At 40.5% G+C, this 16,948-nt stretch overlaps 1 protein-coding gene across 7 annotated transcripts in view; it reads right to left on the bottom strand.

Moving 5' to 3' along the window:
* Positions 1 to 3,906, bottom strand: part of KLHL32 (kelch like family member 32) — a 178,152-nt gene extending 174,246 nt beyond the window's left edge. For 6 of the 7 annotated variants that reach the window (XM_037520130.2, XM_054699040.1, XM_054699041.1 and 3 more), the window contains exon 1: positions 3,523 to 3,906. The gene's annotated coding sequence lies outside the window, so the exon portion shown is untranslated. The remainder of the gene's footprint in view (positions 1 to 3,522) is intronic. The other variant, XM_037520131.2, reaches the window with a different exon arrangement.
* Positions 3,907 to 16,948: the final 13,042 nt, after the last annotated feature.

Raw genomic sequence — 16,948 nt, 5'->3', positions numbered from 1 at the left:
AGCTAGCTCATCAATAACAGGTATCACAAGCATTATCCTCTCAACTCCTATTTCCAACAACTTTCTGGCAGTCTCCCATCTTTTGTTAGCCAAACTGGTTGTCATTTAATAAAATCAGACCCAGTCATCGAGGTGCAGCACTAATCCTCCTCGTGCACAGGACTTACCTGAGTCCCACAATCACAATGACTTTTTAGTGTTTCCTTTATCTGTGCATCTATGAAATCTTGTACCTCTATTATAGCATTTAACACACAACTGCCTCAAAAATCACAATTGTGTACATGTCTGTAGCCTCCATTAGAATAACCAGCAAAGGATGGGTATAAAGTAAAAATAGCTGCTGAAATTTACAGTTTTCTTTCATTTGGGCAGCTTAACTTCACATAGTCTTGTATTCTTCATCTGTAAAATGGAATCAAGATGCCCATTTTATGGAGCCACTGTGAAGCCAATGTATTGATAAAAGTAGCTTACATAAAGAAGTCATTGAAAAAGCGGAAGCTGCCTGGAGCTGTATACTAGTTTGCCCCGAATCCCTGAGGGCAGGGATATTATCTCCTCAGCACCCAGTAAGTATCAAGTAATATCTGCATAGCTCTTTACTAGCAGTACAACACAGTTCGATGAGTTGAAAACTGAAATGCGCTCATTTATTATTAAAGCTTCCTTTTAGCTGATCATGTTAGAAGAGACCTAATAGAAACCACTATCCAAATTTTGACTTTTTTTTTTAAATGACAACTTTTTGGATCCATAAAAGAAAACAACACTCTTTTCTGACCACAACTTCAGTGGACTTCAACTTCAGTGAAGTCCATTGACATCTCTGTAGTTTTTGTAGAAATATGATAAAGTGGCCCTTTCTCAAAAGGCTTAAGTTTCATTAAAAGATTTAAGAGAGAAGCAGCATTGTCTACGCCAGCATGCTAGAAGTGAACGTCACTTTGAGTTCCCACTTACGTTTTTGTTCCTTTGGAATCCTGCAATATTCTGTGATGGGTTTTAACTAATTAGCTAGAGCCTAAACAGGAAGTTTTCATTGAAACACTCAGGAAACTCTTTTTTCTGGCCAAGTCTTTATTCTTCCTCTTCCTGCAATGACAACTGACATTTCTATACTTCTTAATCTTATGCCCAGGAATAAAATAAATAAGTCAGGAACGTATAAAGTTTTAATCTATAAATGCTTTTGTTTCATCAGATTCAAAACTTCCTCCCTTAGAGCACTTCACGCTCTTCGATTTTCTGAGGTATGGAAGGTATAGAAAGCTTTAAAAACAAACCTGAAACTGTTTACTGAAGAAAGAATATGGGACATTTTTTAGAGATTTTAATAGCAAAATCAGAATCACTCATAGTAATGGTTGTATGTGTTCACATTCATATTCTATTAGAGAAAAATAGAATTGACTGAAACCCCAGTATTCATGGATGGTAAACAGACAGACCACAGGCCTCATGTGGCCCAAATAAATTTTTACAGTTTTTTAGAATTAAGAATTTAAGAATTAGAATTTAGAATACTTCACACTAAAAATCTGGAAGTTTCTATCGTTTTCCTTGAAAAACTAAATGTTTTGTAGCTGGGGTGTGGGGGGCAGGCAACAACAAGCTACAGTGCAGTAAGCCCATCTTCACAGTAGTTTACAGAATGCAGACCCTCCTCTCCCCCACATGTCTCCTGCAAGGTCTGCTCCACTCCTTTATCTTGCTTCTCACATTGGGAATGCCCTTTTATTTTTAAAGCAAAAGACCTGAGCCCAAAAAGGTTACCCCATTTACTAGCTTTGTGACCTTCCGCAAGTTCTGAATCTCTGTCCCTCGGCTTTAAAATGGAGAGAATTCCTTGACCTCACAAGGTTGTTATGGGGATTTAAAAAGAAATGTATGAAAAGTACGTTATAAACTGTAATGTAATATGTTGTCCTTATTATTCATCTCCCAGCATCCCATCACTCACAAAAATCTCCTTTAGTAACCTCAGTTATTACTGGCTTCCATGTTCCTCACATTAGTACACTCTATGACAATTTAAAACCTATATAATCAATATAAAAAAATGAACAAATTTCAAAGGAAAACAAACTACTGAATGATGTAAAGTGGATCTTTACTAAGTCATTCTGCTGGGATAAAGGTATGAATTTAGTGAGAAGTGTAATTACTGGTTTGCTAGTCCTGGATTCAAGGGCTGCGCTATAAGTTCATCCACTAGGCACCTGAGGTCTCAAAGTAAAATTGACAGCCCACTCATGAGGCATTCCTATTAGATGTGGGCACTGACCTACCTCCACCTGGGGCCTAACTAATGCCCCAGTAAAGGAGCCAATCCATTAGAAAAAAACAATAGGATTGATAAATCTTTCTCTGTCCCTTCTTTTCTCTACATTTTAATATATGTTCCAAAAGCTTAGAAGTAGTAAGTCATGGCACACATCTTATATCTATATCTATCTACAAATCTGTAGATAGATGTAGTATGTAGTATACATACTTACATGTCTACATATCTACATATCATACTGCAGATGTAGTATGTAGTATACATACCTATGTCTACATATATACATATATCTATGAATCTACATATATCTATTGATACATAGCTATATGTAGACAGATATAAATGTCTCAAAATCAGTAAGAAACTTGAAAGAAAACAATCTTCTCAAAAATGGGCAGAGGTATAGAAAACCTCTGATGTTTTGGATATAGATGTGATGTATACAGATATGATGAATGTGATGGATACAGAAATGTTAGCAAATATGTATATCATGAATGCTAACTCCTTATGTTAGGAATCTGCACATATTGACTATATTCCTGTTCTGTTCAATTTATAACAGAAGGACATCCTAGTGTGTGGAACCAGAACCAACTCATCTTCTGCTTTTAATGTAAAAATAATCATGCCCAAGTGGACTGCCAAATACAATGTTTAGTAATAGAGAAGGAGGAAATTTTAATAGGACACAGTTTTCCTTATAAGATCGTTAAAATGGCAGTAATTTAGGATTCAAGACACAACCGTTGAAAAATGTATCTGACGAATCCTTTTTTCAAAGCCTACCATCCAGTGCAATTGCAATTACCGCTTTTCTGCAAGTTGAATGAAACTGTCACCTGAATACAGATTAACGAATGCCAAATTATCACGTGGTTCGCCTCAGTGTATATTTTATGTTTAAGAACAAAAATAAATAAAAGCAGCACTTAAGAAACCAGTGCTCTCAATACATGTCCCAAAGCTGATGTTTAAGCAAGTCTCCTTGGCAACCAAGAAGCACAGCACCTTTCGGGCTGGGGGAAGGAGCAAGAGGGGGAGCAACTCCAGGGTTGGTAGAATAAGTAACTGGAGTAGTAATTGCTCCCGCTAGACGACGCTGAAAGAGGCTGCTTGGGCTCCAAGCCCCAGAAATCTGCACTCCGGTCTCGGCCCCGCTGGCGCCCCAGCAGCCTCCCACCCTCTCCCGCCGGCACCAACCCCGAGCAGCCCGCGAGCAGAGACTGGCTTACCCGAAGGGGTGAGCGGTCTGCAGGGTTTTGCACCCGAGGCGGCAGCGCAGGCACCGGGCTCTCCCCGCTGCACAATGGCTCTGCTTCACCCCACGATGAGGGTGAAGAGAAACCGCAGTAGCTTCGCTCTGTGGGTTTGGGGATGCAGTTGTGAAGAACCAGCGCGCTAACGTGTGTGAATGTGTGTGTGAGCGTGCGCGCGCGTGTGTATGTGTGTGTGTGTGTGTGTGTGTGTGTGCGCGCGCGCGCGCGCGCGATCCCAGACTCTCCCGCGGGGAAACCGTGTTTCCTAGTAAATAAGAAGCAGCCGCCAGCACTGCAGGTGGCGCGTCCAGATCGCAGTGCCCCAGGCGGCCGCGTCAGCCCGGAGACGCACCTTGGCGGACCCCCGGGCTGGATCAGACCGCGAAGCGGCTCCGCCCCCCTCCCGCCTCCGGCGACCAGCGCGCACGCCCGTCCCCTCCCCCACCGCCGGCGAGCCCGCGCGCACGCGCCCCTGCCCCCACCCCGGCGCCGGGAGGCGCGCACGCCGCGCCCCCGCCCTGCTCCGGACCGCGGCTCGGGCGCGCGCCCGCGCTCCCCGGAAGTCCCGCGCCTCCTCGCCGCACCGGGTCGCGCTCCCGCACCTCAGCAGCCGGCGGGAGGTCGCCTGGCAGCCCGCGGCCAGAGCGCCCGCCCCTCCTGAGACGAGCGGCGCCCGGGAGCCCAGCCGCCTTCTCCCAGACTCCCGGCCCCGGGCTGGGCAAGAAGCCTTCTGGCACGGAAGCGGTGACCCCAACTTGGGCTCCCTGCGAGCACTCGCCCCTACTTCGCTATGCGTGACCCAACTGACGTGTGAAGTTGAAGTTGCCCCATATTTTTAGTGGCCGGTTGGCAAAACCTTTGGAGTAGCCCCCCACCCCTTAGGATAATACCCTTTGTGGTGTTACAGGGCAGGGAGAGGGGCACCCCAGACCCCGCAAATCTGCCTGCATCCGCCGCATCAACACAAAACATATGAGGCTTTAATGAAAAGGAACTTTAAAATAGTTAGTAAACAACACAGGAAAGGCAAAGAATATAGTTTCTACATCAAGCACCCAAAGTTACCCGTCCCTCGTGGGTAAAACTCCATCTAAATGGGATTGGCCCAGAGCAAGGCCCCCAAAGCCTGCCACAAGTCTAAAGCATCTTCCAGTGGGGACCCACAGAAAAGGGTCAGAAACAACCAGGCAAGTCTGGAAGGAAAAGAGCAAAATCACAAGACAAAAACCGCTATTGTCACAGCCCCATGGGTCTCTCACCCACATCTGTGTCAACAAGTCCATGACCAAAAGGCAAGTATAGTTTCTTCACGTGTCTGTAGGCTCCATGTGCCTCCTTCAGGTCTCCTTCTGTATCTCCATCCACCGTCCTTCCTTCTTTAGTCTCCTCTGTAGCTTTTTTTTTCCCCTGCTCAGATCCACCCTCTTTTTGGATGGGGCAGGAAACCTGGAACCTCCCCCTTTCCTAGGGACCACCCTGTTACAGCGGTACTGTCGATAAAGGCTTCAGTGCAATGTTAAGAAATGACAAAGGATGGGTCCCCCTGGCATGACTGGAAGGAAGCCCTGAACCTGAGGAATGAGGAAAGGTATTTATTTGGTAACGGCCAATTCAGCATTAAAAGTGCACACAGACAACAGCCTCAGAACACTACTGAAATTCCAGACCATGACCCATTTTTACATCGTTTGCAGATCATTCATGTCATTCCTGTGTAAAGCATGCTCACAGATGCTCACTAAGCAAAGTGGCTGATTTTAATAGATAAGAAGTATTCCATATGCCTCTTTTGAATTGAAAACTTGGTCCAATGTGAAGTTAAGCCAACAGGCACAATGAAACTGTAAATTGGAGTAAAAATATATTGTGTAGAAATTTGGAGTTTAAACTGGGAAAGATGAGATTTCACAGAATGTTAAGTCCCATCTCCTGCAGTTGGTATACCTCCATACCTGGCCTAGAAACAGTGCACTGGTCTGTTTTAAGTTATCTTTAACGTTTTCATTAGTCTCAAATCAATGGTTCAGCAGTTTCCATGTTCAGCCCTACAGGTGTTCGGGGCCTGTTGGTCCCCTCCTCCCCACCTCACTTTGTGTCTGGCTTGCTGGCTTCCAACAGCTTCATTTTCGTGGTCTTGACAGTGCTTTAGGAGAGGCTGTTTTTTCAGCATTCCTGAACACCATGAAAAGGAAGAATGACAATCGACTGCAAAGATTAGACACAGTGTCATTCTCTAGAATTTTTCATAAGCAATTTGATATTTTTCATTGGATGCTATTTTATACCAGAAAATCAAATGTCAAAGCATGTTTGAACCCAAAATATTGACAATGACTGGTGTCAAATAGTACACTCCTTTAGAATTCACAAAGTATTTGTCACTAAAATGACTATGATTTTTAAACCCATCTATATGGGTTTAGATGATCTATTTAAAATAAATAGAAACTATTTGTTAAAGACAAACAGTGCAAAGAATAAAACTACACAGAATAAAATATGTCACAAACTCATCATGTATGTAACTATGGAAATATCTCATACTTATCAGACTCGATCTGTCCATCACTGTATTTTTATTTGTTAACACAATGCCTGTCGCATACTTGAGGCTCAAGAAATATTGCTGACTGTCAGATAGATGTTGAGGATTAAACTTTTAAGTGTCTGTTAAATGTCTAGAAAAATATTTAGTTCAGAGAAGATAATCTTTTCTTACAAGGCTTCTCAAGATTGATTTAAAGTATAGATTTTTTTAATCAAAAAACTTTATTTCTCTAAAATGAGAGGCTGTAGTCTGTTAAATAACTATCAAAATTCATCACAAGTGCATATTCCAGTACTAGAAGAGCAAATAGATCGTAGATCCTTTTTCTTTCTTGAGTGCCAATATATATGGCTTTTCTCCTTATTAAAAAAATAGCTCATAACAGCACTCCTCAAAAGCTGTGCTTTGGAATACTAGTCATTTGTTCAATAAATATATTTAAAATACTTTTTGAGCTCTTAAAATATATTAGGTTGCTGTAGGACTCTCTACCCATGCTGTCTCTTGACAAAGTCCGGGCATTGGGGGAGACTCCCAAGAAGAGGGGAGTTTCTACACTTCCCAGAAGATGTGAACACGGGAGTTTCCACAGCCATGCCTACTAATGCTCTACTGTTTGTTCTTGGTTAATGCAAAAATAAGTTAGTTGTAAATTGGCTTGTGAAAATCTAATTTGGATTAAGGCATTAATTGGCCTTTGTTCTTACACATGAACTATTAAAAAAGAAAGTAAAATTGCTAAAGGTATAGTTAGGAAAGAAATATTTTGGCCCTGAGAACTATGGAGAATAAGCTGCCCTGAACCAGCTGTGCTTGGAAGCCATGGCCTAACCCAGGAGGTGGGTGGGAGGTACGTATTTGCGGCAGCAGTACATTTCCTGCTGTATGCAAAAGGTCAATATTTCACAGGTTGAATGGAGGTTAGGTATTTCTAGTTAAGAGTTAGACTTCTGTAGAAATAAAATAGATTTGACTTTAGGCCACTTTGAAGTAATTGATAAATTAGCTAGATTATTTGTGTGCTAGGGAGATGGGTTGATTTAAGTAACAGAATATAGAATAAGACATTCATGCCCACTCCGCTGTAAGGAAGCTTGAAAGAATGATTAATTGTTACCGAATATTGTGCTGTCTTAGGTGATTGATCATGCTGGGAAAATGAGTTGCACCAAGAAAACTAATTGTCCCTGATGTTTTTCTTAAGGTGATCAATGAAGTGCCCTTTTTGGTATGAGACCAAGAGGGTCTCCATATGCCCATGAGAAAATATGTAATGATTGTCTTTGTTTCTCTTCATTGCTTATGTTGATGTAATCTCACTGCCTGCTTTGCTGTATAAATAAAGACCTGCTGAGACCCTCAGCAGGAGATACTTGCACCCTGATCAAGTGTCAGTGTCTCCTCACTACCTCATCTATCTCATCTCCCAGGTCCCCTCATCCCCTCAAGTCGCCCCTGACAGGACATTTTGCCGGAGCTGGCTTCTGGCATTAGGTAGTGTAACCCAGTATAGGAATTTCAATTGTTTTAAACTAGTGCTATTATGTGAAATAAACTAAGGAAGGAAAAATAGTTGTGGTTCCTTTGATTGCAAAACAACAGAAAACCAATCCACCCTATATAAGCAAAGGAGAATTTGATGTAATGTTTTATAAGGAGATCTGAGAATTGACGGGAGCCTACCAAGTAACTACACTAGGAAGCTGGCAGGAGTTACAGCAGCTACGAGGGCACAGCAGTAATGACAACAGGACACAGTCACAGCAAGAATGTCATGATCAGGTGAGCCCCCATCTATTGTTCTTTTAATTCCCAATTCATATTCTAGCTTTCAGTTGTCCTGATTTGGAGCATTGACCTGTCCTTTAGGTGGGTTAGGGAGGGGCAGACCACTGATTAAGAAAATAAAGCAGACCCTAGATAATAGCAAAATAACATATATTCCACATAGGAAATAGGGTGCCAGGGTCAAATGAATTGGGGAAGCACTGAAAACAGATAATTACATTGTTATATTAAAGATTTAGAGCTCTACCAGTAAAGAAACCTCTTTTGCTTTCTTAAATAACTGTCCTACAGATGATTGAATGTGGAACATACTCCAGCATATTTCATATAACACACTGTGAGAAGCATTTTGAAATATGGTAAGTTTTTTATAGCCTTTTTTCTCCCATCTGTTATTAGTATAAATCTAATCAAAACTTATATAAAATCTGTGTTTTAACATCTCTGTGACAATGAAGAGAATTAGTTTGTCTCCAGATATATCAGATCTCAACCTAAAACTAAATCACACAAAAAAACTGTGCTCTAGAACAAACACTTATTGTAGCTGCTTGTCCCATAGTAAATGAGGAGGTGTCATTCTTAATGTTAGTGTGATGGTTTTCTCTTGCAAGCCCAGTGAGGGACATTAAGAAGTCACTCAGCCAGCTTTCTAATTTTGGCATTACTGATTGTGTGCCAAACCAAAATTAATTTTTGCCTGGTATTCCCCAGTTTTCAAGTAAAAATTACAAAGTAAGCAGGTAATGTTTCAACTTATGCAATAACCTGTGGGTCCATTTTGTAGCTAATTCATCCATCCCATTTATCAGGAACTAGTGTCACTCCAAAATAAATAAATTCCTAGATGTAGAACTTCTGTACAAAAAGGTAGGTGCATTTAAAAAAGTAAATATTGGTAAATTGTCATCCAAAATGTTTGTATCCATTTGCATTCTCATTTGCCCATATTCTAACACTAGGTACAGATTTCCCCTATCTGAAAGTAGTGTTTGTATCTGCTATCATTTGGTAGGTTTTACTTTGGGTCTGGAATGCTATTATCATTAATTTATATGGCAAAATTCTGAGTGTTTTCATTCCCCCCAAAATAACCCACCAAATCATACCAAGTAGGAATTCCTCCTTTGGGGAGGAACCTGTACTATAATCTTTGTACAACTTTGCCAATCTGATACGAGAAAACAATATAATTTATTTTAAAATTTGCTTTGCCCTCATGATGATGATTAAGACTCCTTTTGGTATTTAGTTTGTTCCTATATCTTAGTGCAATTACGTCTTCTGTCTTTTGACTAGGGTCATTCAGTAGTGACTAGGGACATTACTAAATATCCACGATGTGTTTAGTATAATAAACTGAGTTCAACTGAAAACAACAACAGTAGTTGGTGCAGGAGAATGTGACCCTCTCCCTTTCTATTTCGCCACAAACCAGCCATAATATTTTGATAATTTTCCTGTACCAGTTACCATTGTCTGGCTTTTGTTTGAAGCAGTAGAAGCTGATTCTGGACCAATGAAGCAGAAGGTACATTGTTGGAAGGATACTGATGGCTCAGAGAATTAAAGGACTTGGGGGAAAAATATCCAAGTTTTGAGGACCAGGAACCCAAATAATGTCAGTCTCTCCAAGATTCAAATTCTGGGGAAAGTAAATGACTCAGTGCAGATCCTGAACTCTGCACTATGCTGAGATGGGAGAGAGAAATGGAGGACAGGACTGTATGCAATGGAATGGGAAGGGGTAGTTCCCAAAAGAAAGAAAAGTTCTCCTTCCTCATTAACAGGAAAGGGATGCTGTGTAGGAAAGAAAAAAAAGCAAAAACCCACAGTAGCTGTTGATTTCCTCTCATCTTTTAAATGAAGACTTATCTGAAGAGTTTTATTATTTCCTTTTGTATTCTCTACTGCCCCATTACTGCTTCCTAACACACTTCTGGTAGAACCAGAATTTTTTTTTATTAATTAATGAAAGTTCTTCAATGACATGATTCTCTTAAAAAGTGATGAGTCACCCCCTTGAATGTAAAGATAGGAGCCCTGTTCAGAAAATCCCCCCCTTCAAGTTTAGGCCACCCATCAGGGAAATTAAATTGAACACTTGACGATACATCAAATTTTTAGTTTCTAATCTTAGAACTAGCTGTGTGGGATCCATTTTCACAGAAAGTTCGTCACTATTCTACAGTAGTATAATGTAGATTAATGTACCTGTTACTCCTAAAATTCAAATTCCATGGCAGTAATGTATGAATGTAAGCATGCCATTAAGAAAAAAATTGACTTCATTCATTAAAATTGTCCTTTTTATTCAAACTTGAATAATGTTTCTCAAGTTACATCAGACCAAAGTAGGTCATCACATCTGTCAAAAATAACATAAATATCTCTCCAACTTCAGCCTGTCTGCTAAAACCAACAACCCCACTTCAAGTTGTCTCAGAGGTATTTTACCAAGGAGCTCCATGCCTCATCCTATACACCCTTGGTAGCAAGAGCTGGCCCTTTTACTACAAATACAGTAAATGCTGTCTCCAGTGGGACTTGGGCATCGGCTCTTTTCATTATTATTTCCTTACTTGTTTTTTTAATAGCTCTTTCTTCCAAACCATAGTTCTTAGCCAATGGCAATCTCGTCCCCCATGGGACTTAGATTTGGAGACTTTATCATTTTTTTTCTTGAGTAGAGGGGTTGGGATGCTATTGGCATTTAGAAGGTATATCCAGGGATGCTGCTAAACAATCTGCAATGCACAGTCCCCAGCCCCCACCATTAGGAATATCTGACTCCAGATGTCTGTTGTGACAAGGCAGAGATCCTGCTCCATACTCAGGCTTGAGTCTCATAGAACTGCTCTATAGGCTAATGTAAGTAAGAAAAGCTTTTGCATCTTCACAAACCACCAGATCCCTGGTGCTTTTAAACTAAACATGCTCTTGTCTCTTCCTTCTCTTGGGATGATGGGACCACTGAAATACTAAAGACAAGATTTCCTCCTCTATAGATATTGTAATAATCACTTGGGGTATTGAAAAAGACATCCCTGTCTAATTTTCTATTGTTTTCCAATTCCATTACCAGCACTTCTTTCTGTCCCCATCCTCTGGTAATAGACCTTACTAGTGTGGGCATGGAACTCAGGTCGTCAGGCAACAGCTCATTCCCAGGATGCTGTATTTATTTTTTTTGTGGTACCTCCCCTGCAGCTGGGGAACAAACCGGTGCTGCAAAGGCTGCGGGCAGCCTCGCAGCCCAGCGCTCAACTGCTGCACCACCAGGGGAGGCCCAGGATGTGGTATTTTTAACTCAAAGAAAGAGAACCTCTTTTCTTGTCTCATGGTTATAAAGGAAGAGTTCTAAAGGGAATCATCTTGAGACAACAAGATTGTCATACAGAGAAGCAGAGAGGGAGGAAAGTAAAGAAGGATGGGGAAGTGAGAGAGGGAATATGGTGGTGCTTTTGTTCTAGGTCTCCCAAGTCCAGCTGCATTCCCATACTTCCTTCCCACCATTGGGTTTGGTGTGCAATTTGTTATCTGTGTTAAATAGATTTATTGGTTCTATATCATGTTCAACATAAAAATCTTGGCTAATCTACCTGTCTTCAAAAGATTAACAAGAGAAAAGGCATAAACATTTTATTTGTTGTTAATATTTTATTTTTATGAAATAATCACAGAAAGGCAGTGAAGACCCAAAGACTTAGTTATACATGGGAGCTTATATACCATTTTAACATAGGGTGATAAATTGTGAAGTAACAAGACAAAGGATAAAAGGTTTGGGCTTTTAGGGGTAGTAAATTGTGGGAAGACACATATTGGAATGTTTAACTAGTGGAAGATAAGCTTTACTTTAATGGGTTTTTAGTGCAGAACCATGTCAGTGGTGATTTCCTGTCTCCAGTGATAAATGTTGTTCTCCTGGTACAGAGATGAGAGAAGAAAAACTTTCACAAAGGGAAATTTAAGTCCTAAATTTAGCAGATGGAGGGAGAAGAACTTCCTTTGTTTGCTGCTTCTTACTTGCCTTGAGCAAAAAATAATCCTTATGCCAAAATGCATTACAGGGTGACTTCTCATTTCTTTTAAAAGAAAACTTGGAATAATATACATACACATAGTACTTTTAAGATTACAGAGCAGAATTAAATTGTACTCTTATTATTCACAATTTCATAGTTATTATGCATCTCATTTTTTTCATGAACAAATAGAAATTCACCCAGAAATTAATTGCTGAATTGGTATGAAAATCCAGGTTTCTATAGTACCCTTTCCTCAGTACCCTTTCCTCTATGATGCAGCTGCTTCTAAATGGGAGAAAGAATCACAAACACAACAGACTAGGTCACTCCTTCCATGAGTTCCCAGAGTACCTGACTTGTATTCCTATCATCTATTGTCAAATGTTACTGAACTTTTGTGCATATTCAGGGTCTTCAAGTAGGTTGTGAGTTCTTTAATGGCTTAGTCATTATTTTATCCATTTATTTGTGTGTCTTTTTTTATTCCTCTAGCCATGCCCAGCATAGGTATAAGAAAAGCACTTCATATGTATTTGTTGGATGATGAATGTATGAATAAGAGTTAAGAAGCACTGAAATGCAAATAAGTTTTGGGCACTACTGTGGTGAAACATAAACATCAATAGAGTATTAAGAAATAATTTCAGCAAAGTTGATTGGGGCAAAATTGTGGGAAGCTGTGATGCCAACCTCAGGCATTTGTACTTTAATAAGGTGGCATAGGTGTCATTAGTTTTTCCCATTCAAAAGGGTAAATCTTCCAAATAGGTTGCAGGGAGGATTCTTGTAAATGGCTAGCTTTTATGTGCAAGGAATATAATATACATTGGGGGCTGAGGAAATAAGAAGAACCATGTTGGAATTATGACTAGTTAAATCCTCCTCTCTCTCATGAGGCTGTTTTGCAGGGTGACTGGTCTGGGTACCTGCTAAATGGGAAGTAGTTCAAGGAATTTGACAAATCAATCTATGGGAAAGCCAGCTTGCAAATACCAGCAAGACCAAATGCAACTGCAACCAAAGGGTCAAAGTCAGGATCACAGTTAAGGCTGAAAAGCTGAAGTTTTAGAACACACTGGATAAAGAGTCAAAGGCAATCAGATCCTTAGCAAGTACAGAGGGTCCTGTTAGTGCTTCATAGTGATCCTTTGCATAGTTTCCTATTGCTACCATAGCAGATTGCCACAAATGTAGAGGTTTGAAGCAACACAAACTGATTTTATTACAATTCTGTAGGTTGGAAATTCAACCTGGGTTTCACTGGGGTGATACTAAGATGTCAACAGGGCTGAATTCTCTCCTGGAGACACTAGCAGAGAATCTTTTTCCTTGCCTCTCTGCAAGTTTCTAGAGGCTGTTCACATTTCTTTACTTATGTGTCATCCTCTGTCCTTAAAGCTACAAACAGTAGGCCAAATCTTTTCCATGCTTCCACCTCTCTAGTTCTCTCTTTTGCCTCTCGTTCATTTTAAGGACCTTTGTGATTGCATTGTGTTCCCTAGATAATTGAGGACCTTCTTCCTATTTTAAAATCAACTGATTAGCAAACTAGCACCTGCAAACTTTTTTCCCCCAGCTATTTTTTAATTATTTTTTATTTTTTACATCATTGTTCATTTTTAAACAATATTTGCTTTCCCTCACCCCCTCAGGTGTAATCCCCATAGAGTTTCCATGCCTGCGAATTTAATCTCCTTTTGCCCTGTAAGGTAGCATTTTCACAGATTGTAGGAATTAGGATATAATATATTTGAGAGTCATTGTTCTGACTGTCACACCCTTACTCCTGAGAGGGTGAGAGAAGGGGCACACCCTTAGCCCTGAGGGGGTGAGAGGAGGGGCAGAGTTGGGCCTGACCAGGACTGGCTACATAGAGAGAACCCCAGATGCTAGATGCAAATCAATCAAGAGAAATCCTGAGATAATTTGAACCAGGCCACTCTCAAAATCACTACTTTCAGATTTTTTCCCACCCAGGCATAATTAACTCTAATATTCTTTTTTTTTTTAAAGATTTATTTATTTATTTATACAAGCACTGGATACAGTCAGAAGCACGGGAGGGTGAGAGAATTCACCAGAGCCAGAGCGGGGAACAGAACAGGCAAACCGACGAAGTACACCGCTGAGAGGAACAGGGGCACGGCAGGAGATGTCTGTGCACCATGTGGGACCCTTGCCTACCGCCGGGGATCTGACCGGATGGAACTGGCGCTGCAGAGGCTGCCAGCAGCTTAGCAGCCCAACGCTCAACCACTGTGCCACCAGGGGAGGCCCAACTCTAATATTCTTAAAATGAATTCTCATGACAACAATGTTCGCATAGTCACCTACCTACCCATTTAGGCTGTAAGGTACTGAGATGGTACAACTTGCAATAGTTGTTACATTTTCAGTAATTTTGAAACACTGTTTGACATTGGCCAAGACAGGACTATTTATACCATAGAAATGAGTTAATACTACAAGTTAGAGCCTTTCCTTCAGGATATTCAGGTATTATGCATTTGGAATAGCAGTGGGTCTGTATGAATTTTAAAGTGAGTGCTGCCAGTAGTCAGGCTGGGATCCACATTACACTTTAAAGATAGTGGCTGGTTATTGCAATTAGTCTGTGTCTCCCAAAGAAATGTAAATACCAAGTAGATCACAATATTGTCTAATTAGCCTCTGCTTTCCAGTAGGATGTGCAGAATTCAGTTTATTAGTTGCTGAGGTATTGCCAAGGCGAATGGAAGTTATGATCTACTTAAACTGGCAGGCATATCAGGAAGACCATACCCCATTAATAATACTTAATAATGTTAGCAAGATTTATAAAAAGCCACAAATCCCTGCTTGATGAGTGCTCAAGGATTGCAGAGATGGCCTAGGAAGTACAGATTTTACAGAAGCAAATTGCAGTAACACATTGGAATCTTGTTGCATTCATATTCTCTCACCCCAAAATTCACATGTTGAAGTTCTAACTCACAATACTTCAGAATGTGATCTTATTTGGAAATGGCCTTAGTAGATATAATTAGATTAAGATGAGGTCATGCTGGAGTGGGGTAGGTCCCTTATGAAATATATCTGGTTGTTCTTATTAAAAGTAGTAATTTGGGCCTCCTTGGTGGCATGAGTTTGATCCCTGTCCAGGGAGCTACCCACATGGCACAGCAGACCTCTTCTGACTTGCCCACTGCTCCCCTCAGCAGTGAATTTCAGTCAGTCTGCCTGTTCTGTTCCCCACTCTGTCTCTGGTGAATCATCTCACCCCCCCACACACCTCTGGCCTGTACCCCAGTTCTTGTATGCATAAATAAATAAATCTTTTTTTTTTAAAAAAGTAGAAAATTGAACATAGATATGCACACGGGGAGAAAGCTATGTGAGGTGCAGGCAGAAATTGGGCATTTCTCCCCCCAAGAAACACCAAACTAGCTAGAGGCATGGAACAGATTCTCTCTTCAAGCCCTCAGAAGGGACAGCCCTGCCAAAACCTTGACCTCCGATTTCTAGCTTCCAGACTGTGAGGCAATAGGTTTCTGTTAAAGTCTGTCAATGTGTGCTACTTTGTTAAGGCAGCCTTAGCAAACCAATACAGAATGTCAGAACACTATCTGCATTTTTTCAAAAGGTATTTAAAATATATTGTATCCTGTTACTCAGAAAATTAACTTTAGTATTTTATAATATACTTTCATAGAGAATTAACCACATATAATGTATAAACAACTGTAATTTTTGGTAAATAGTAGTATTTTAAATAAAATAAGCAATTATTTATCTTGGTTAGCACCTGCTTGAAAGTCAAAGCTTGAGTCTTTTCTAGTTTTATGTCTTTCTAATTTTATCAGCACACTGTACCAAATCTAATTGGCCCATGCTAATCCAGATTAAAATCATATTTCTATTAATACTGAGGATTTACCTAAAAGGCTTAAAGGATTATATGTAGAAATGCATCAAAGACTAAAGAACAAGTCAGTGACTTCCATTAAGATACAAATGATTGTTTAAATTAGCAAAAACTGTAAACTTGCATTTTATTATCAGCAACATTTATTGAGTATATGTTTGCAAATCACCATATAAAGTGCTGTAGATATTTGGAAGCAAATGATAATGATATTGCCCCACTTAAAATACATTTGGAAAACCAGTGTAAAAGTAAAAAATATATAAGACAAGTTAGATTGTACATACAAAATGTTGTAGATATTGTTATTTATCAAAGAACTGTTCACATTCTCTCTCATGAACAAGGGAGCCAGTCTTTAGTATATCATAAAAATGCACCCTTGGCCATTCCCTTTTAAGTAAACTCTCTGGGGCAGTTTCATAGCTAGAACCCAGGTAGTGTTCTTTCTCATTTCATGGAATTATTCACAGTTCAGTATTTGAGAGCTAACCAGAAAAGGAAAGCAGATTTCCTCAGAACTCTGGAGAGAGGAAATTTTTGTCTATTTTTTACTTTGTTGTCTATTGGAATGTTTTTCTTTCTCTTCCCCTAAGGACCAAGGTTATTAAAAAATAGGGACAGGACCTCCCCTGGTGGCGCAGTGGTTGAGCGCTGGGCTGCGAAACTGCCTGCAGCCTCTGCAGCGCCAGTTCGATCGCCAGTTCGATCCCCGGCCGCCGGCCGCTGGCAAGGTTCCCACATGGCATGACAGACTTCTCCTGCCACACCCGCTGCTCCCCTCAGCAGTGTATTTCTTCATCAGTCTGCCTGTTCTGTTCCCTGCTCTGGCTCTGGTGAATTCTCTCACCCTCCTGCGCTTCTGACTGTAACCAGTGCTTGTATAAATAAATAAATAAATCTAAAAAAAATAAAAATAAAAAATAGGGACATCCTCGGTGTCAGACTTCTCAGATGCCACTCCCTGGTTCTAAATGGAGGAGACTATGGTTGGGCTTGTTGTGGTTGGTGGAGAACCTGATAGAACTCTTCACTCTTAAAGGGAGAGGCTGTTGTCATTGGGTCTAGGGAGAGTGCTCTCATAAGAAAGCTGTAGTAAACCACCCCTGGCTCATCTCCCAAGCTGGCTGC

Source organism: Talpa occidentalis, unplaced genomic scaffold (assembly GCF_014898055.3).
Source record: "Talpa occidentalis isolate TD23 unplaced genomic scaffold, MPIMG_talOcc4v2.1 talOcc4.2, whole genome shotgun sequence".
Taxonomy (NCBI): Eukaryota; Metazoa; Chordata; class Mammalia; order Eulipotyphla; family Talpidae; genus Talpa; species Talpa occidentalis.
The sequence above is the reverse complement of the archived record's forward strand: the minus strand, read 5'-3'. Positions and strand labels throughout refer to the sequence as shown.